Genomic DNA, 22,585 nt, shown 5'->3' with positions numbered 1-22,585 from the left:
TTCGAACGTTGATTTTCGTGAAGTCAGCAAATAACTGCTATGACGCCATAAAGTACTAATGCTGATAAAAATTATCACTTTAGATTCTCTTTTCTCATATGAAGAAACTGAAGTATATTCAAACATTTCATTAATAAGGGTGCATTCGATTTTACATGATCGTTTAAAAATGAAAATAATACGCGTGCCATAAGGATCAGATGGAGGGTATGGTAGAAATTCTCAAAATATTCAACTCTCGGGGCCCAAAAGCTTTCTTCGGCATTTTCACAAGCGACGAAATGGGAATTTACTCTTATAAAACCGAAGTAAAACAACTGCCTAGTGTGTGGCTTTTCAAAATAAACCAAATTCTACAGAAATAGTTTGAGGACGAAATGCTTCTAAGAAAATGTTTACTATATGTTTTGGTAAATCTGTTTGTACTGGAAATATTGCTTTGGAGGATCGTAGTTGCATTTAAACGCTGAATGGTATATGAAAATGTGTTTGCTATAAAATATTGCTGAATCCCAAAAGGGAAACATCGCATTATTCTGTAGCACGATAGGGGCATCTCACAGATTCTGTTTCTATTGATCAATAACGTTAGGTACAAAAAAATTGGAGTTAACCTTATTCATTTGATTTAATATCTAATGCCATTTTCTTCCTGTTTATAATCAAATATAAACTACGTAATATTCGATTTAACAACTCAAAATAAGCAGTTGAAGCTTATAAACAGTAAGTTTGTGTTATATAAATTTCTAAATACCATAATTGTTCTGAAAATTAGTATATTAAAAAGGAAAACTTTGTTGATGCAAAAAGCGAACATTTTGAATATCAATGAAACCCTTTATTTTTGCATTATTTTCTAATATTTTTATTCCTAGCTTGTCGGTTTAATATATAATCAGCGTATTGTTTATTACACGAAAGGTGTATCATTTGCATAGTGGGAACTTGTAGTAATAAATATCATTTTACAAAGAAAGAAGAATCCTGAACTTCAATTTTGATTTCATGTTTCCTATTTTAAATCTCTTCTTTGCTTTGTTGAATTAGTTTGCTTTGAGAAAAAAAAAAAAAATGTTCGATCTTGCGTGAATTGTTGTAAAAGTGCACTACCTGAAAGCATTATATTGGTAAAAAGTGTGTTCCCTGGTTTTCACTGAAGGGAACATGCTGTAAAGTAAAATCTTTTTTTAAACGAAGCCGAACAAAAAGCAGTTAATTCATAATATAATTATAATTTTAAAACTGCGAAGAGCGGGGCCAGGTCTTAAGGGTGATTATCTCATAATGAATAAACACCTACTCTTCTTTAATTTGTTGAAATCCAAATAAATGAATTAATATTTGACATTTGTCGATTGCCAAATAAATAAATAAATAATTCTTTTAAAAAGAATTAACAAAGTAAGATATTTTTTTCAGTTTGCGTGCTGCTAATCATTTTAGATTTTTACATTTTTCCACTTTGTAATCATATCTAATATTCTATTTTAAAATTTTACTTCAAAGTAAGAGTGACATATTCTATTTCAAAAATAGCCAAATAAATCAATATTTTTTATTCAGTTATTTAACAATAATATGAAGTTTTTACGCTTTTATTTCACAGTTTATATGATGTTAGAATGCTTTTAATTTTTATCTTTCAATAACTAGAATTACAAAAATTGCATAACGTGCTCTATAGCTTAAATGGTGTAGGAAGATCTAGAGAACCACTAAAAGTGGAGTATCGAAGTACTTGTATTTGTGTAAATTGGACCCTACTTATTGATAAGCCGGTTTGACGTAAAGCAGCTTCATATTTTCTTAGCACATACTCTGTAATGGTCGTTTGCGGTGGGAGTTTGGGAGAATAAAAATATTCTAGAAGAATTCATTTAAACTTTATATAAAAAGTAAAATGCGACACAAATTCATAGAGAATTACTAGATGTTTGCAGTATAATTAATAGAGTTCTCTGATACCTTGTAGAAACATTAGGTATTTTTTGGAAGCAGGAGACTTGAAAACTGAGCAATGCTCTCGCAGGGAATCGAACCACGGAGTTATGGGATACGCGCCCAAAGTGCAGACCACTACAGTACGAAGGCACGCTAGGAAGGCGTGGAGAAATACCTTACATATTCCCCCTTTTAAAGTGTTAATATAATTTGCATCGAAAGTTTCCACGCATTACAGAGCGAAAACAATAACCAAAATAAGGCATAAAAGATTAAAATAAACAGTTACGAAAAAATTAAGATTCCTTGCTATTTAAACCTTTGTTGCATCATGTCCACTCTAGTAGACAAAAGTTTAAATTTGTTTATTCTTCTGTAAATGCCTTAACAGATTCCATTCCTGTGTTTATTCATTCTATATTTAGAACTTTCAACTGTCGATCATACACGGCTGTATAGCATCACTAAGTATTTCATTGCTATTTGGGTAATGGTTGCTACTTCTGTTTCCAAGTTAGTACAGTTTCTTATAGTAAACATTATATAATATTGCTTACATTTTCTTATACGGGCCATTTTTTTATCCATAATTAGTAATTTTATACATTTTATTTTAAATGACAGTTTGAGAAAATTGTGGAGTGGATAGATAAAGATCTACCGAAAAGTGTGAATTGAAACCCAAATATACTGCTTATCAAGCCAAAACACCCCTGAAAATGTTTATGTTTGGCAAGGAATTTCTAGAACATTTGAATCCAATTTGTACAGGTTACAAAATCGTAGCAAATTGAGTTCAATCACAATCGGCGAAATGAAGGTATTTTGAGGGCTCTGTATGTACATGTCAGTTGTAGATTTACCATTTAGAAGATGTAATGATCACTGCAAACAAGGCAGGAAATGATTTCAAATGCAATGACCGTAAATCGTTGGGAAGAGATTTGTATGCATGTACGTATATGCATGCTGTCCACTGTAGCGAACAAACTGTAGCAATGATTTAAAATAAAATTTGAATAAAATTAATTTTTTTATTATTACTAAGGTTATTTTAAGTATAAAAGATACAAACATTTTCGTTTAACTTCTGTAGATTATTTGTATGCAACAAAGGGTTATCAATATATAGTCATACAGTAAAGAAAACTGGTGGAAACTAGCTAGTCCGCATTTGAGTAGAACCGAAGCAACCAAGTCATGTAACCATCTAACTTCAAAAACTCGCTTCCTCAAATGAGGCAAAATAACATTATTTTCAATTTTATTTTTAAATGCCAAGTAAAAATTAACTGGACAATATTTTTACAAAGTTTATAAAGGTACAAAGGTACAAAGTTGTTACCAAATTTCTTGAATTACGAATAGCGGTTCACATAAATTGAAAGGTACATGTGTTTTAAGACACTGCAGGTAACTCGGAGAAGTTCTAATCCACCATGTTCTTATAATTGATCTGGAGAACCTCTGTTTAACAGAGGTAATCCGTACAATTTTACCCCATCTTAATTTCCTTGTGTTAGTTCTGGTTGGCTCGTCCAATTTATCGACGACATCATTTCGCACTGCTGTGTTTTATACATTTCTACAGTAACGGACGTATGCACGAGTACCTGCTTATGAAAGAAGCGCTATATTGTGCACTGCATATATTAATCTGAAAATCTGAATAGGTACCAATTAAAAATCTACCTCTCTAGAGATAGTTCCTAAATTTTCATGATATTTACATATTGGAAAAAGCAGAAGTGAAGAGCAGAGGATATATAATAACGTATGTGAGTTTACTTCTTTTTTTGTAAAACTGTAAGCTATTATTTGGTGTGCGCTAGGACATTCCTGAATATTTTAGAATCTGATTTTCATCATAAACCTCAGAAAAGGTATTATTTATAAGAAATTAAAGATTAGGAGTAAGCTTATAATAAACTCATACATTCATTGTTTAGCACGAATTACCATTTGAAATAAAAATGCATGCGTTCATTAAAAAGAAGTACTATTTTATTTTACGTTTATTCCTTTCTTGAAAATAATTCCTTTACAATTAAATTATTAATAATTCTAAGTTTCTGAAATTATTTTTGGAAGAATTATTAAACAGAAAATATTTTAAATTTTGTTATTTCTTCCAGATTTGAAAGCTGGGTGCTTGAAGAATCGAAAGTGGAAGCGCAGAGGTAATTTACTTTACTCAACATCTATTAATATTTCTATTTAGCTTTTAACAGCACTTTGTCTGTGCATGTGTATGAAAAAATTAAATACGGGGAGAAATATAAACAAATTAAAACTTAAAAGCAAAGTCGTATTAAAAGGCTCCAAACAAGCTAATTATGTAAATATTTCCATATAAATCATTAATTACGCACTGCAATCATATACCATGAAACAAAAAAAAAAAAAGAGATAGCTCGTGATACACTTCATTTATAAAGAAGTTTAAATAAAGCTACAAACGTTAAAAGAAATTAGTATTATGATATATGACTAGATATTAACACATCTGAGACACCGACAGTGAACCTCACTTTATGCCGGCCACAATCCCTAGGGACCGGTGTATAAAAGCTAAAAAATAAATAATAGTACTTTTAGTGAAATTTATTAAAATTTATTTAAAAATTATTTATTTTAATTCATTAGAAATTACTTATTTTTTTCACCGTAGGCACTTGTAAAAGGCACAATATCTGCTTGATTGCCTTTTAGATCAAGCCATTCATTTTGGTTCCTGGTTTCGTTAGCCCGTATGCCACAACTGGCATAATCTAGTTGCAATGCCTGGCCTAATGAATTATCAACTCTCATCGATGACAACCGTAATACTCGGTGATGTCGACGTTTGGATTAAAAAAATAATTCATTCCGCAAATCGCTATCTCATTCTCTTTTGAACGTTTTCCATCTTATAAGCAATACATACTTTCAAAAACAAACCAAAATGTTTCTATTCGCAAATCGTTTCTACACTTCCGTGGCTTTTTCTAATTAATCATCTGAGCTCGTAGGATGTCGCCTTTTTGCAGTTCGTATTTTACGGTATTTTCTCCCTCCTTTCAGCATGCCTTCGTGGTGTAATGGTTAGCACACTCGGCGCTTATTCGAGAGATCCAGTTCGAGTCCCGGCAAAAACATTGCTGATTTTTCATGTCTCATGCTTCAAAATAACCTAATGGCTCTACAGTGGCGCCCTGAATAGAAAGGTGGTGGATAATTATTATCCATTATCAGCAGTTGGTGAATGGGTCAAATTCCCAGTGCCCCTGTGCTTTGCATCCAAATAAAACAAACAATAATATATCTGGTATATTTAATAATTTTTAAGTTATAAAAACTGCCTTAAAAGCATTCAAAATATTCATTATCGACCTGAAACTGTGCTTTATTCCCATACTCTCTTTCATTCGCACCCAAACTAAACTACACATATTTATATAATTTTAGTTACTTAAAAAAGCAGTGTTTGATTTAAATTATTTCGAAAGTATTACTAATCGTTTTAATAATTATATGGAATGATTATTTTTTAAGCTCTTCCCGAAACCGAACTTAATCATATTGATTCTAATTGAAAGATGACCGAAACTTCTGAAACTAATCGATATGAATGGTGATTTAATAAAGAATAAATTAACAAATTTTATTTTAAATTTTCCATATTAACTATTTAGAAAGCATAATGGAGCTAGAAATAAGCACTTAAGAAAAACAAATATTGATTAGAAATGAAACGACTTAAATTGAAATTAAGGCCATAGTTTATTCCTTTAATTTTGTTTGTTACATTTTATGCTATGATGCAGTTTAGTATTAAGAAGACGATTATTTCAAATGATGAGATAATCTCAGGAATGTTATTTCTTGTAAGTTGCCAAACCACTGCGCAAATAAGAGGTTTAAAAATTTTGTTTGCAAAAACTCATGTTTGGAACAAATCAGACACCAGCACGTGATACATGTATTTAAGCGTACAAACTCTAACTGGTGGTGTCGAAATTTAAGACTTTGATAACATTTTCGATTCGTTTAATTAAGTTTTACGATGTTCCGTAAATTAAACCCGCGAAAGCATTGGCTTAATCTTTAACGCATCATGAATTCTAAGAATTTCAGTATTTAAAGCGTTTTAGTATCTAGTAGACCCATTTCACTGCTTTATTTGCTTTAAGAAATATAGTAAGCCTACTTTTGCCTTATTTCATACATTATGAAACTCAAAACTTCAATAATTTGGGCAAAAAACTTCAGAAATTAAGCCCTTTTTTACATCGGTTAGTTTTACAAAAGCAAATCATATATACAATTCATAAAACTTCTGTACAATTAAGGTGTAATATTTCTTAAATAAAGCATTATAAAAGTTTTAATGACTGGTTAAAATGAAATTGGCAATTCATGAAACACCAAGGAATAATGCATTATATAGAAAATATTTTTATCAAACATAAAATGTATGAATTTTTTGATTTTTCATTCATGTACATTTAGAGAAATCCATAAATAATACCGTCCATTCTAACAGCAGTGAGGGTTCCCTAGCGGCCCAGCGGTAAAGCCGCTGAACACTGGTAGTTCGATTCGAGGTTCGAATCCCGTGAAAGGGCTGGCTGCATGGGCGTTTTCGAGGTTTTCCCCATGTGTAACGTGTATACGAGCCAGCTTCCCTGAGAAAGTCCTCCACGAAGGCATCCCTCCCCTTAGGCAGATAGCCCTCGAGGCTTTGCTGTAACCATATAAACCAAACCAAACCAACTTACATCAGTGATAATATATTCTTATGAACCTATTTTTCCGTTAACAAAAATCAATCAAAAATATTCAACTTGCGAATTTTAGATCGATATAGGAGTTCACATAACATGCAAGTACTTGCTTGAAATTTATTTTCAACTAAAAGCATTAATACTTTGAGTATAACGTGTGTTTTCGTAAAAAAAGAAAAAGACTGAGACTTTAAAATCAAAAAATCTTGCACAATAAAACAGGGCACAGGTGTGTGCTTGTAACGTACATTATATTCGAAAGTGGTTCCTACGAAATTTATTTCATTCTATATATATTCTAGACACAGATTCCTTTTTACAAAGTTTCTTGAAATATGATGTGGTATTTTAAGAAGTCAGTCTCAGTACTGTAGATATAGAATAGTCTGAAGAATAATATACCATTTTATTCCCGAAACGAATAACCTTTGTTTCTCAACTGCTTCCAAAACTTATTCTTAAAAGTGTTGCGTGTAAGCATATAATAAGAATAAAACGATTATGTCAGTGTCAAACGATAAAGTCACTGATGTCAATTTTCAATTACATCTACGAATTTTTAGCTTAAATTACACTTTTGTATTTAATTGATTAAACTATAGTGCAGTGGTCTTAAATTCAAACTGCATGCGGGTGGAATCCATCATGTAAGAGCAAAGGGGAAGTCTCATTTTATTTTTTTTTATTTTTTTTTTTTTTTTTACAAAATGGAAAAATGTTATTAGCAAAATAAAAGCTTTTGAACTAAAACTTTACTTACTAAATATTTGTTAAAACATTAATAAATAATAAAAATATCACTAACTCAAATATTTAAATTTATGTAATGACGGCTAAATATTAAATTTTCAGGACAAGATTAATTTCAAATAATTCAAACTTTTCTGGTGTTTAATTCAGTTATTTAACTACTAAATAACTTATTTTTAGCTTAAACTAAAATAAACAAATTCATAAGGCTTTCTGATTTTCCTGAAAAATGTTTTCCATGTTGGACAAAAAATGAGAATAAATAGTGGCAATTAATTTTCTATATTTTATTTATTAAGCTTTTCTTTGGCACATACAGACAGAATACATAAATTTATATATATCCAATATAGTGTTTTCTCGCATATTTTCTCCCGCGAGCACTTTTCGGTTTATTTTTAGCAGCATACAATTTAAAAATGGTAGATTAGATTGATGGTATTAAAGCAAAATGTATGCACAAACAGGAAGCAATTTTGTAAGTAAAAAATAAATATTAGTATTGGGATTGCTAATTCCTTTGTAATAGTATACAATTCGTATTTTTCTTTTCCCCGTTTTCAAGCGATAAAAATTAGTAAGAAAAGGAGGGGGATATGTGAATAAATGCAGTAATTATAAACTTCCTTATTTTACGCTTCAGTTCGACAGTTAATGGCGTTTCGATTTGTAGTCTTGGAAAGAAAATATGCAGTTTTTTTCTGAGATTTTTACGCATAAAACAGATATTTTTATTGAGCGCACAATATTACAAAAGTACATAATCTCCCATTTTATACGGAGAAACAAGTCTTTCTTCGCCCTATTTGTTAAAGACACGGCTTGTGCAGTTCAATCTCTTAATTAAAATAAATATTATAATTTTATTTTTACTTTAATCTAACATGATGAATTCTGGTACGGAAGCATCTTTCGAAATTATTTACAGTATTAAACGACAGGTTTAGATTGAGGTAGAAATAGAGATATTAACAACATTCATAAATATAAAAGGTTTGTATAAGCTAGTTTGGCTTTTATACATCTATGCAGCAACGTGACTTGCACAGCTGTGCATCTTGCTAACCAATTAGTGACTGATTCAAGGAAAGCTTTCTATCGAAAGTAAGTATTAATCCAATAGGATAAAAAATTAATAAAAACTTCAGAATTCTGAGGCGCCAGCAACTTCAGCTCTCGAAATAAATTTACTAATTGCTCTCGAACTAAATTTACTAATTGCTCTCGAACAAATTTACTAATTTAATTATAATTTAATAATTAAGTTCGAGATTAATAATAAATTAATCTCGAACTAATTTACTAAATTTACTAATTTACTAAATTTACTAATTTACTAAATTTAATTTACTAATAATTAAATTACTAATTTAAACTCTAACTAAATAACTACTTGAAAAGCTCTGCCCCACCTTACCAACATTATATAGTAGTCTAGCATACACTGACAAATTCAAAACCCCAGTACATTCATTCTACCTTTTTTTCTTCAATAACAATCACGCATATAAATTTAGTCCATAATTATATATCTCTGAAGCAGGAATCACCAAACCTTTCATTGTATCCATCCCCTTTAAGAGAATGGTTTCCTTTACGTCCGATTATATTTTCTCTGCAATATACAATAATCATAATGCAAATAATTGCACACAAATAACTGTAATAATTAGACTAAGAATATTAACTAAATTTTAAAAAATGGTTTATTAGATTTATGCTTTTTGATTTTTGTAATATTATTATAATTGTACAAATATAAACAAATTTTCAGAAGCAAAATCACATATTTTATTTGCACAGAAAAGATAATTTTAACTAAAGCAATGGCTGCGTATGATGTATCGGTACAATTTTACAATTTTTTAATAATTGGCATACAACTGCTTCACTTAATTCTTTAATTATTTCTTTCAAAACTGTTCAACGTTTCTATTACTTCCCGTAGTAAATTATTGATTTGACTAAAACCTGCATCCAATAGGTAAGAAGAGGGAAACGTCAATAATGCTGGTTCGGTAACAGCTTTTATTTTGGGATATTTCTCTCGGATGACTTTTAAATTACAGAACTTAGCATATCCATGTGTTTGGAATACGATCTGTGCTTGAACATCCTCCTTCAGTGCAATCAACTCTTCTTGCATCCTGATATCAAGATCACAATTCAGCTCTTTTATGCTCCATGCTGGCTAATTCAAGTTTTCAATGTATTGGACGAGAACACTGAAATTTTCTTTAAAATTTTGCAAATAACTTATGTATAGCAGTATAGCTTCTGAGAAAAATTTGCGTATTTTTAATATTCTTATTTCTATTTTCTTTCTTGTGTTCTTCCTCCTCTTAGGCAGATAGCCCTCGAGGCTTTGCCGTACTTAAATAACATAACCTAACCTAACCTTTCTTGTGGTCTTACGTTTTATTTCAACGGTCCACTGAAATAAAACGGGGTCAGTACTGACTCTGCTGGGAATACCTGCTCTAAATTTTAATAACAGTATTTACAAAACAATTATAGTTAAACTGTGTTCCCGAGACGTGAAAACGACTTTGAGATTGCATGCGGCCTGTGGGTGGCCAATTTGAGACCACTGTCATAATGAATGTTTTCTTAATTGGGAGTTTTTACTGTAGGGAAGCCATATAATTAGTTATATTTTAAGCAGGATCTTCCTTATTAATGGCATTGAGTTTAATTTTGGAAAATGGGTAATATATCTGAAGTATTAGAAAACTGTGTATGTGTCTACGATCATTATTTAAAGAAATAAAGCCCGCAGCCAGCATTTTCTAAAAGCGTATGTGTGTACTATATGTTCTGCCGTGTGAAAAAAGAAAACGCCTACAGCAGCATTTTATTGTATGAAATTTTTATATCCCCAAATTATATATTATACATGCATATTACGAGCTTTGTAAGAAAAACTATAATAAAAATGAATATATTCTAGAACAGGATTATAATAGCTGCAACACTCAAAGTCTGATCTTGGAGAAAATAAGAACTTCCCAAAAAGATATTAAACATGCGCATTTTGTATGAAAACGTTTGAAAATATGCGTAACAAATGAGTAAATATGAGCAAAATATTTAACTTTCTATAATATATTAGCACCATAAAAATTTGCGTTTGAGACGAGTAGATGTATTCTACTTTAGGAAACCAGAAACACGTTTTTGCGCAGTTACTGTCTAACACTTTTACTGCCACACGAGATTGTAAGAAACATATTTTTAAAGCCACGAGCACTGCTATACCATGCGTCAAATGTTTCCGATCGTAGGAGTTTGAAACGTCTAGAACGAAACATTTTGAGACATGCATTAAGTTTAAAATCTTTCCTCAGGAACGTAGTACTTAAGAAAGTGTGGGAGATTCAAAAATTATTTCTTCTTTTCGAAATACTAATTTTTCAGCAGTGATAAGCGGTTACCATTTTGGTACTTACGTATTATCGCAACCAGGTTGGCGCGATTTGTAAGTTTGAGTAAAAAAGTATGAATAGAAAGAAAATGTACATTTATTAATTACAGATCATTTTTAATACAGTTTTTTTATATTATTTTGTTTTAAAATATAAAAAAACAATTAAACCCTTCCAGTTTCGAATTTGAATAAGTTACAGAATTATTTTTTCAGCGGAAATCTTTTGGCTATTCCTTTTAGCACTGATTGAAAACCGTCTTCGCCATTCAGCTTGAGCTTGGCGCCATATAAATTCGATAAGTTATGATTCAAGATGATGAAGGGCTGTTCCTCTCTGTTTTTTGTTGCGCCATTTGGCTGAGCCCCACATGCGCTCTACATGTTGTGTGTGAACGCCCGTGTTGGGATCCACAAAGTTATATTTGTGATTAACAGTTCCATGCAGAAATCCAGCATTTTCGAACTCACTTGTATTCGAACTCATTGTATTTACGAAAACCTACGTATAACACGTAGGGTTGCCGTAAGTAGGGTCGCCAAATTGGGCGATTTATGCGAATTTTGGCCTGGTTGCGTTAATACGTAAGTACCAAAATTTTTTTGTCTTAAAATTGTTGCCCCAACTTTTTGCAGTGTCGACGAGAGAAACGGAAGAGTAATTTTTAAATGAGTCATATAGCTGCGAAGATGTAAGCTGTTGGAAGGCTTACAGAATTCGAACAGTAGCGATGAGAAACAGTCGAGATTTTTCAGAAAAATAATTATAAACAATATTACATCTTCGGATTCTGATTCGAATGCTGATAAATTCAGTGATGTAGATATTACTGATTATATTTTCCAAGAATTGGTTGTTTAAGGAAGAAAGAAAATTTGACCCAAAAGAAAGCATAATTCAGTTTAGTAAACAAAATGAATGTCTTCAACAATCATTTTCGTTTCCTTCTTTCAACAATTAGCAGTCATTTTTTAAATACCTACTTTATCTCGTGTAAATACTCAAGGAACTGTCACCCGAATACACATGACGCAGCCTGATCAGAATTTTGCTGTTACATTTAGTTAAAGTGTTAGTATTAAAACTCGTCCCTGCTGCACCGCTAAGCAGATTTAAAATAATGCTTTTGTGATAATTTGAACCTGGTCGGTTCTTGACCTTCAAATGGGAAGTTACAATGCATTTTTAAGCTCTAAGACGTTTCACTCGAAATAAACGAAGAATTAAAATTGAATTTGCACTTTTTTTAATTGCGGTAAACATGTGTCACTTACTTTTTAACAATATCTAAATAATTACGAAATAACAGATTATAACAAATCACTGCTGGGAGTTTACCCAAAGAGAGGGCTACCTTCGTGGAAACTTTCTTCATAGGAAACTGGTCTGTATGCTCGTTACGCATGTGGTGAAACGCACATACAAACAACTGGTCCACCAGAAATGAGCATACAGACAAACTGTTCACCAACTATTACTTTTCAACCGTCTGGACCACACTTCCACTGGTAGGTCCATGTTAGTAAATTGAATCAAGCACGTAATATATTTCTATCACTTGCATTACTATTATTGATAAAACTACAAGAGAAGAATAAACAAATAGATTTTTGGAAGTTGTAAGCAGAGTAAATTAAGGAATAAGAGAATAAAACACCGTTTATTACGAAATGCGTGTCAACTTAACGCATTTTATTTACAAAATAGGACTAAATTGCATTAAAATTATCATTAGACAATGACATGCTACAATTTCTTAGTTGAGATGACTTTTCCTCAGGTTGTTTAAAAAGACAAAAAAGGCCTACGAAGCAGCACTTAAGTAACTGGAACATTTGTAGAGGATTCATATGAACTTCCTCATATCTCAAAATTCTTCTGAAATTGTGAATGATTAATTAGTGTATATGATAAGTGTAGAGTAAGTTTTTATATGAATTTTGAATGGGTTTAAATATTCGTTTCACTCTAACAATATTTTATCATAGTAAGTTGCGTAAATAATAAAACAGCATTAATGAAATTCTAGTATGTTAATAAGGGAGAAAATGCTAGATATACCGATAAAAGGGAAGAGGCAAATGATGAAATATTTTAGAAGAGTAATTGCTTAAGAAAGTTGCTTTTAATATTATGATAGCTTCGGAGACAGATGGGAGCCATATATTAAACTATATCCGTAAAGTTAATAGAGTTAGCTTTCATTCACAAAAATGTAAAAATAATTAGAAATATTTGATTTTCAATTTGACTACAACAGATGCGATGTTCTAAATTCTAATGCAATTTATTCTTATACTAAAGTTTTCTGGTTACAAATTTCAAGCTGGAAGGATGTTGTTAGTAGTCATTCGTTAAAATATATAATTCTTTGAAATGCTTGATATGACAGCAGAAATATCCTTTTCTTAATAAAGCCACGAAATGAGCAACAGCGAAACTTAGAAAGCTATAAAAAGCCACTTTCTACTAGTTTCCAATTTTTAAAGAGAGAAATGTATTCTTAACAGCCTAATTATTTTCTTCAATAAAGAACAGCGCTATTCTGAATTCTTTAGCAATGCAACTGAAGCACTTTTAAGGTCAATTATACTTCCGCATTCTTTTCTCTATCAGCATTTCAGAGCGACTTAAGTTTCCTATGTACATATATCTAAAGCCGAGGTTTAATCAATATATCGAATGGGGAGCAGAGTCGAAAAGTCGATAATGTTCTTGTGCCTGGACATGATGCCGCTCTCATTTTACTTGAAGCATTGAGAAGGAACAAGAAGTGTTGTCTTTAAGTGAGCATATGATAAAGCAACATATGCATAGCCTGTAGCATATATGAACAACAGTACCTACAATTGTTGTTTCAAACCTTTTCTCTGTAAAGCCTCAGTTAATCTTTCTTTTAAATGCGAACAAACCATCTAGTTGAAGATTTCAACTAGATTCATCCACATGTTGAAGATTTCAAAGATCTCGAGTGACTGGTTAAATATCAGTTACTTATCATTAATTACAAGAATTACCTTCTAATTAAAATAGTAATTTGCTTCTAATTAAAATAGTAATCTGTTTAACTCATATGATTCAGTAAATCATATGTGGCTCAATTTACGTAAAGTGCATATGAAACATTTAAAATAGAGTAACATGCTTTTGCAAATCAGACCAAACTGTCACGGTTTGGACAAATATCAATTCTTCTCCTTAAAATTTATCTAATTTTTTTAATAAAATCAATTATAATATTGTGAATGGAAACAAAAATTCAGCTTAACTTCCATCTAATTATGCTTTTATCATACCTGTTCAACAAATTACCACTGTAGGCTAAATTTTCATCAAAAACTTCAAGGTTCAAATCAGTAACTAAAACGTGTTTATAGAGACCCTAGTTACAAATAAACAATTAATTACCATTCGCAAAGTAATGTAAAGCTCTGTGTACAAAAAAAATGTTTTTTTTAATGACCAAAATAACTTAAACTCAGTACAGGAGTTTAACAAGGTTGTCCATCGTGCCCTACAGTTCTTTGTTTAAACAGAAAAAATGTAACAGCCTTTCTCTTTGGCAAGTATTAATCAAGACACATTCAGTTCTGAAAGCACAGCTCGTCTGTCTCTTAAGCGATTAATATCGGCCTAGCAGGAGTCAGACTTCCAGATGAACCAGTTGGAGGAATACTTATATAGCAATGAGTTGCATGTTAGCTTGCCGATTGTTGCATTTTACTGACTATGGGCTATATTCTCTTTAGTAATCATGAAAGATAATTTTAATGAGACTGTTTAGCAATACAAATAAGCTTAAAATAACTTTATCGAAAATTAATTTAACATGTATTATCTACATTGATGTTCGCTGGCCTTAAATAAGTTAAGACATCTTTATTTTTTTGTATCTGAGTCAGTTGTACATATTGTTATACTGAACTAGTTCTAAGAAAACAGTAGCTAGAGTTGCGATATATTTAGTTACATATTAAGTATACGGTTGAAAGAAGTCTAAATATGAAATAAATATGAACATCATTTGCCATTTGCATTGTTGCAATTGGGAAATGATGTTCCTTAATGATCGAGCATTCTGTTACTTTGCTCTTGAGTGTTAAAATTCAAATGAGGAAGTGTTAACATTTCGCAAGATTTACAGCTTCTGAAAATTACTCGCAAAATTTATGCAATAAATTCCTGTATCATAAAATGTATAAAGCGGTGTTTTTTAATTTTATTTTTTATACTCCTTTTGAATCATATAATTAATGATTACTAATATCTTTCCTTTTATGCGATATATATTTTTATTGTAATAAAATTCAAATTTCTCAGTTTAATTTCATGTTATCCAGTACCGTTAACTTTACGAAAGGAAAATTTCTTCTTTCATTGTGACATAACAACACAAGCTATTTCATTATAAAAATAATAAAAACAATGAATAACCAAAGTCTAGGGTTCAGAACTTCGAATCAAAGAACCGAATGCATTTGCAAAATTCGAATTCCGAGCAAGAAATGTGTTACTGAAATAGAATACAGTGACTGATTAAAACAACAAAATGTGTGTTGGCTTAAGGTGACTCATACACCTTAAACCCCTCATGATCTTCGAATATGTGACTATTTCAAGAATTGGGATATTTTATTTATTTTAAAAGCAATTACTTCCAACTTTTTACAGCTAACTTCATGATATAGCTGCTTTGGAAACTAGTAACCAGAAAGTTTGTGTTGCCACAAATAGTTTTGTAATTTAATCCTCTTTGTGACAAAATATTTCGCCATATTTCCACCTTGCGCGCATGATATTTTAATCATGGCTAATGGTACATACTTGAAATTTGATGGAATTCTTTATATGGGCACTATTTTCTAACTAAACCAACAATCTGGTGAATATTTTAATTTTGAAAAATTTTATGGACTAAAAAATTACAAATTTTTTTAATAAAAAATACATTTTATAAACTCATCTCAAAATAAAATAAAAATTTAACATGAAATGTTTAGAATTTTAGGTTCACAGTAGTTCCAGATGTTATAAAAGCTATATATTAAATATGGAATTATATTATGAAACAGAATGTTTTAAACTGTGCGCGCAAGTCGGAAACATGACGAAAATGTTTTCACAAAGCGGATTACATTATGAAAATATTTGTGGCAACACAAACTTTCTGATTACTATTTCAGAAAGCAGCTATATTATGTAGTCATCTGTAAAATGATGGTAGTAATTACTTTTAAAATAAATAAGTTATCCGAATTCTTGCAACAATCACCTATTCGAACATCTTATGGATTTTAATGTGTATGAGTCCCCTTAATTCTTGTATAGAATCCTACTAAAACAAAGAGCTGAATGTAATGCTTTATTGCATTTCAATGAATAATTAACAGAATTCAAAGGAAAATCAGAAATGGTTATCATTCTTCTTCGTTGTTCTCAATCCTAAAAAAAAGTTTGATAGCAGCATTATTCTCCATGTTTATTAAACATATTTCCTATTTATTAATTCATTACAAATGCAAAACTGATCACATATGATGAACACTGCAGCATTTTAATGAAAATTAAACATTGCATTTCAATTTTAGAAACATTCTAAGTAATTTCACTGCATTTGATGTGTTTAAAGCAATTAGATAACATCTTTTATTAGTGCATCAGTATTATTGACATTTATTTCTTGTGATGAGATACATAATGCCACAAATTTGAAAACACTCACTAAAATGCTCTTGTCATTTTTAAGTGGGATCGTGCACCTTAAACCCCTTATGATCTTCGAATATGTGACTGTTGCAAGAATGGGGATACTTTATTTATTTAAAAAGCAATTACTTGCACCTTTTTACAGCTGACTATATAATATAGCTGCTTTGAGGACTAGTAACCAGAAAGTTTCTGTTGTTACAAATATTTTTGTAATTTAATCCGCTTTGTGACAAAATTTTTCGTCATGTTTCCACCTTGCGCGCATGATATTTAAAAAATGGCTAATGGTACATATTTGAAATTTGGTGGAATTTTTTATATAGGCACTATTTTCTAACTGAACCAAAAATCTGATGAATATTTTAAAATTAAAAAAAAATTTTATGCACGAAAACATAACAGATATTTTTAACAAAATACATTTTATAAACTGAATTCCAAATAAAATAAAACTTTAACATGAAATTCTTAGAATTTTTGGTTCACAGTAGTTTCCAAATGTTATAAAAGCTATATATCAAATATGGAATTAAATTATGCAACAGAATGTTTTAAACTGTACGCGCAAATTTGAAACATGACGAAAAATTTTGTCACAAGGCAGATTGAATTATAAAAATATTTGTGGCAACACAAACTCTCTGATTACTATTTCCGAAAGCAGCTATATTATGTAGTAAAAAATGGAAGTAATTGCTTTTAAAATAAATAAGTTATCCTTTTTAAAATAAATAAGTTATCCCAACTCTTGCAACAATCACATATTCGAAGATCTTATGGGTTTTAAGGTATATGAGTCCCCTTATGTCCAGAGGAAGCCAGACCTTCATGTGTTCAAAATAAAATTAAGTCTAATAAAACTACCTGATAGAGAAAATGCAATAGCATGAAGACATTTGACGTACTATTATAAAAATTTCAAGGAATGTGTGCCTCCATTATCAATGAAAATGAAGTAAAACTCAAATCAATCACATAATTAAAGAGCGAGTTAAAACTGGAGAAAAACTCGTGAGTATGCATTTACATTTTTCTACCGCTTACGGAGGACGATTAATTTGTACTTGTTCAAAATCCATGCTAAGATCAATAGATGCCTGAAAAACAACATCGAAGAAATCATCGTTTCAATCATCTGAAAAACAACATCGTTTGTTCGATCACTGTATAAGCAATTTTCTTCTTTTTTACCGTGTGTCTTCGTGGTAGCGTTTGAAGATCGGGAATTCGAGCTCCTACGAGGCATCGTTGATTTTTCATATTTTCCACTTGCGAAATATCCTAATGACTCTACAGGTGCAGCGCATTGCATTCCTGAAATTACACTTACCTATTTAAAACCGTACTGTCTGCGTGTGAGTCAATTTTCTTCAGGTTCTTTCTTTATGATACTGCATGTCCTTAGTTGTGTAGTGCATTTTCATTTTAAAACGTCTGGTCTTGGCATTTTTCAAGTAATCTTTTAACTGTAAGTGCTGAACAGCTATCACTTGCAGAAGAAAACAATCATGAGCTCATTAGCAGCAGGAATCAGAGCAATATGAGTACATTTACGGTAGTAGAATTTCGAAGATTAGGCAAAATCTTCTTCAGCTGCGTGAATTCAAGACAAAAGGAGCCGTTTTCACTAATTTAGGTAAGCATTATCAAGTAAGAACATTTGTTACTTCAAGTTCTTGAAATCCATAGAAGTATGCACAAACAAATAGCGATGCAGACTGCTTTTCCCATGTGACAAACATTAGTGTTATGTTAGCCTTAATACTTCTCGTCAAAGAGCTTAAAAATTATTTTCGGGAAAAATTCCTTAAACTTCAGTCATTGCTGGTGGGAAGGCTACACTTAATACGCTGTAGCCAAAATTGTTCACAATACGTCTTGCGGTAGCAAAACGGATTGCCTGGAGTTATTTAAAGTCCATAAGATAGCTTCTGCTTCAAATAATAATCAAATTTCTAGCCCATGCTTAAGTTAATCTTTGAAACATTTTGAGGAACTTTAGTTTTATTTATTTAACGAGAAATACTACTCTTGTACGTATAGTTATAGTACCCCATTCGGTTATTAATTTATGGTTTATTTATCACGCTCTGCTGTAGTACAAGAAGTTAATTAGTCTCCATAATCCTTAGAAAGTGGGCAGGTGCTTAAAGTAGCTTCATTTTGTCGGGCTGTGGATAATGCTTCTCGAAACATTGTCATATTCTCTATTTTTCAGTGTCACTCTAAGTGTGCAGAGTAAAAAAACAGTGTTGGGGAAAAACATTCCTGTTCATTTTCACTTTAAACCAGCGTTAAAATGCTGGAATATCTTTACTCTGTACAGGTCTTCAATACCTTATGGGTGCAGGAAACAACATTTAAAAACTGTGAAATAATTTATAAGGTATTGTTCTTCCTCCTTTCTGCATGCCTTCGTGGTCTAACTGGAACCACGTTTGATTCATATATGGGAAGTTCGGAGTTCGGACCCAGGTGAGGGCATTGAGGATTTTTCCTATTTCCTTGTTCCTAAAAACTGTAAAAGTCTCTTCGAGTGGCTGTCGAACTGAAAGGTGGGGAACGATAACTTGTCACCACCAGGATTTGGCAATTGGGTTCCCGTTTCTGCATCGGTATAAGCTAATGACTCTACAAACTTATTCTTTTATTTTAATATCTAAGCAAAATAACTCCAACTCAGAAAACGTTTCAAAATAAACCTTTTTATTTAATCGCCAACTTTATGATTACACAAGCTATGTAATAACTAACATGTATTAACAATAAATAACCTCCACACATTGCAGAAAAACAGAAAAAAGATGTTGAAGTAAAATTCCAATATCAAATTACAAGGTAAAGTACGCCTACAGACTTTGACTCAAGACCTTAATTCTCGCGAGCATTTGTGGCTAGCAAAGGCTATTCAAGTAAAACAGATGCTGAGTGAGAACGCAGTGGCAAAATAGTAAAATAGCTAGTAAATAAATATAAAACCTTAAGCTTCTACTAAAGTTACTCAAACTTAAAGGTGACCTAAACACCTATGGCATTCTTTTATACATTTAAAAATAAATATTCGCCTAAAAATGAAGTCAAATTTCAATATTTTTAGAAGAAGCGCCTGAAACGTGAAAAAATTATTAACTAAACTGAATTTTTTATTCTTCCTGTAAAATATTACATATTTAGTCCTGTATTAAATTATAAAATTCTTATATTTTGATGCATAAAAATTAACAAAAATTAAGCCGATATATTTATTTTATCGTTAAATAAAAAATACACAACTCTTGGAAAATATTTACATTTGGGATGTTAAAAAGGACGCGTTTCGTTCTTTACTGATTCACGATTCGATGCATTTCAACCAACGTGCTATTTTTATCCATACGCTTTTGAATTAGGTACTCGGTATTGCTCAAAAAGAGGAGCTTTCCATGAGGGCTGAAAGAGATGTATTGTCTGATTTAAATGGAATGCTAAGTTGGGAGAGCAATCTAGCTGTTACAAGAGAAAGTAAAAAGAAGCATTTTCAATAAATATCTAATTCTGAGGACAGAAAACATACCTGCAAGCCAGATTCGATTTCAGGCATTTAACTGATTGAAACTTTAGATGCTTGAGGACTAAATTTGCAGCATCAAAAGCTTAGAGGACATCCCTTAAATTCTGTTATGTACGTTACAGTGTAGCCTTATAAATGGGTAAATCCTTTTCGATTAATTCAAGACTTACTTCCAAATATTGAAACCTCTTCTGAAACTCTTTCATATATAAAGAGGGAATAAATTTTCCTATTATGCTAATTTTAAAGCTTCAAAATTAGTTCTATTTGAGAAGAAAATAGCTTTATTCGGCTACCATTTATTTAATTGTTTGTAAATTAACCGAAATAAGGTTTTGGAGGAATATTTTATTGAATTTCTAAGGAATATTTTTAAGGGACAGAAATGTTGTAAACCGTTTTTATTCTGTGAGCAATACTTAAAATCAATAAGTACAAATTAACTGCTAAATAAATCTTAAAAATCAGTACCTCTTTTAAACTAGAATGCAGTTTGAGAAATTGAATTAAATAAAACGCTCAGTTGTTTTTAATTGTATATTTATTTATTCGTTAAATTTTAGAATACTTATTTTATGAATGCAAATTCAAAGGAGGATCATCCAATTCCTTATAGTCTAGTGGTTACAGCGATGTTGCTATTTACAGAAGACAAATATTTGTGGTGGTTAACATTCAGAGCTTGTGAATGGTAGCTGATTCACAAAAATTCTTCTTTTTTAACATCTGAAAAGATGAAAATCGTTTCTTACAATCGGGTGAAACATTTCATATCAATATTATAAGAAATACTTAATAGCATTTCTTGTAACTGGTGTAATGTATTGAAGTGTGACGGCTGCGCCGAAACGAGATGAGTAATTTTCTGCAGCATTGTCATGTTGTTATGAAACAAGTTAAAACACCACTCACACTCATGCTGGTCTGGTGGTTTCTTCAGGTGCAGCGCATCTATCAGGGACACTCAAATACATAGTTATCGTCATCTCTTCAAGAGACCACAGATGCAAATATCAATTCCTGGATAGTGAATCGCTTAAACCTTTTGGTTCCAACTAATTATATGTCATACGTTTCAGTCTGCGTATGGTCCGCTAATGGCGGACTAGGTAAGACTACGGAATATTGGTAGTTATACCTGGGCTGTATTTCCGGTAAAATTCGAACTTTTTTCGCGTTTTTTGTCTTCTAAATTTGAAGTAATTTACCCTTGCGAAGCACCCTTGTTTTGTACTAGTTCAGAAAAACCCTTAACTAACTTAAAGCAAAAATGTACCAGTAATGACACTGCTTAGAGTTTTATGAAATTCAAACAAATTATTACGAGAGCAACAACCCTGTTAAGCAAGAGTGTAGGTGACAGAAAAACAAATAAGATAACTGATTACATCAATCGACAAAGGAGTTTTTAAAAGCCCTCAACTAAAAAAATAAAAAACAACATACCAAACAGAATTACCTTCTGATGGGTAAAACATTCAGTCTTTATTGATTATTAAACATTTAGTATTTCGTTAAGTAATTATAGGTTATTAATATTTAGTACTTCCTTAAGTAATTATAGTTCATTAACATCCATTATTTCCTTGAGTATTAAGTAACAGAAATTTTCAAATGAAGAAAGTAATCAGAGGCAGTGGGTTCTTGGAAAAGAAAGAAGAAAATAGATTCTATTTACATTTGGGATGTCGAGGGAATACCAAGAAGATGTACTTAAAAGAAATTAATGACTGCCGGGCGTCTCTCACGCTGAAAGGAAAATTGTTGGTCCGTCATAATAAATCCAGTGACGTTATAGAATGGCAAAACTAACTTCCTGGGAATGAAGAATATCTTTCGGATGTCTCAAGACAAACTAAGCCGGAATGGCAAACTGCAAGAAGTAACTCCCCTAGATAAAGCGAGGGCCATGTTCAGAGAGATGCTTACCTCCGCCATCAAAAGGTGTTTACTGTATATAGTTCTCCATGTTAGCCGAATACTAACTGGATTCTTCGCAGATACAACGTTCAATTCTACATCAGTAGCTAGTTTCGTTTGATTTACTTTTATACCGGGTAGCCAGAATTAAACTGACAGTGCTCACAGTGTTCTGTAGCACGATCTATTCTCGAGAATAACGCCACATTTTGTAAGAAGATTAAACAAGACGGGGGACGAAGGATTCCGCGAAAAAAATTAGTTCCGAAAGTCACCGCTAGGGGAATATTTGGTGCTGTGTGATAGAAAATAGAGTGTTAACAAATGCAAATTAATACGGAATAAAATTACATTTTACTATGGATATGCCTTATGGAATATGGATATGCCTTACAGTACGGTATGGAAAATCTTAGGAAAGTTTATCAACTTCTATCCGTACAAGATCAGCCGTGTACAGGAGTTACTGCACCCCGACCATTATAAGCGATTGACTTTTCTTGCCAGAATGGAGCTGGTTG

At 31.4% G+C, this 22,585-nt stretch overlaps 1 protein-coding gene across 4 annotated transcripts in view; it reads left to right on the top strand.

Annotated features, from left to right (window-relative positions):
* LOC118190773 (SCY1-like protein 2) overlaps positions 1-22,585 on the top strand; it is a 934,165-nt gene that overhangs the window by 512,362 nt on the left and 399,218 nt on the right. For all 4 annotated transcript variants that reach the window (XM_085809944.1, XM_085809942.1, XM_085809945.1 and 1 more), the window contains exon 3: positions 4,080-4,124. The gene's annotated coding sequence lies outside the window, so the exon portion shown is untranslated. The remainder of the gene's footprint in view (positions 1-4,079; positions 4,125-22,585) is intronic.

This window comes from Stegodyphus dumicola, chromosome X2 (genome assembly GCF_044657685.1).
Source record: "Stegodyphus dumicola isolate Sdum_Otavi_A_Nest chromosome X2, ASM4465768v1".
NCBI lineage: Eukaryota > Metazoa > Arthropoda > Arachnida > Araneae > Eresidae > Stegodyphus > Stegodyphus dumicola.
Note: the sequence above shows the minus strand (reverse complement) of the source record. Positions and strands in the feature narration are given on the sequence as shown.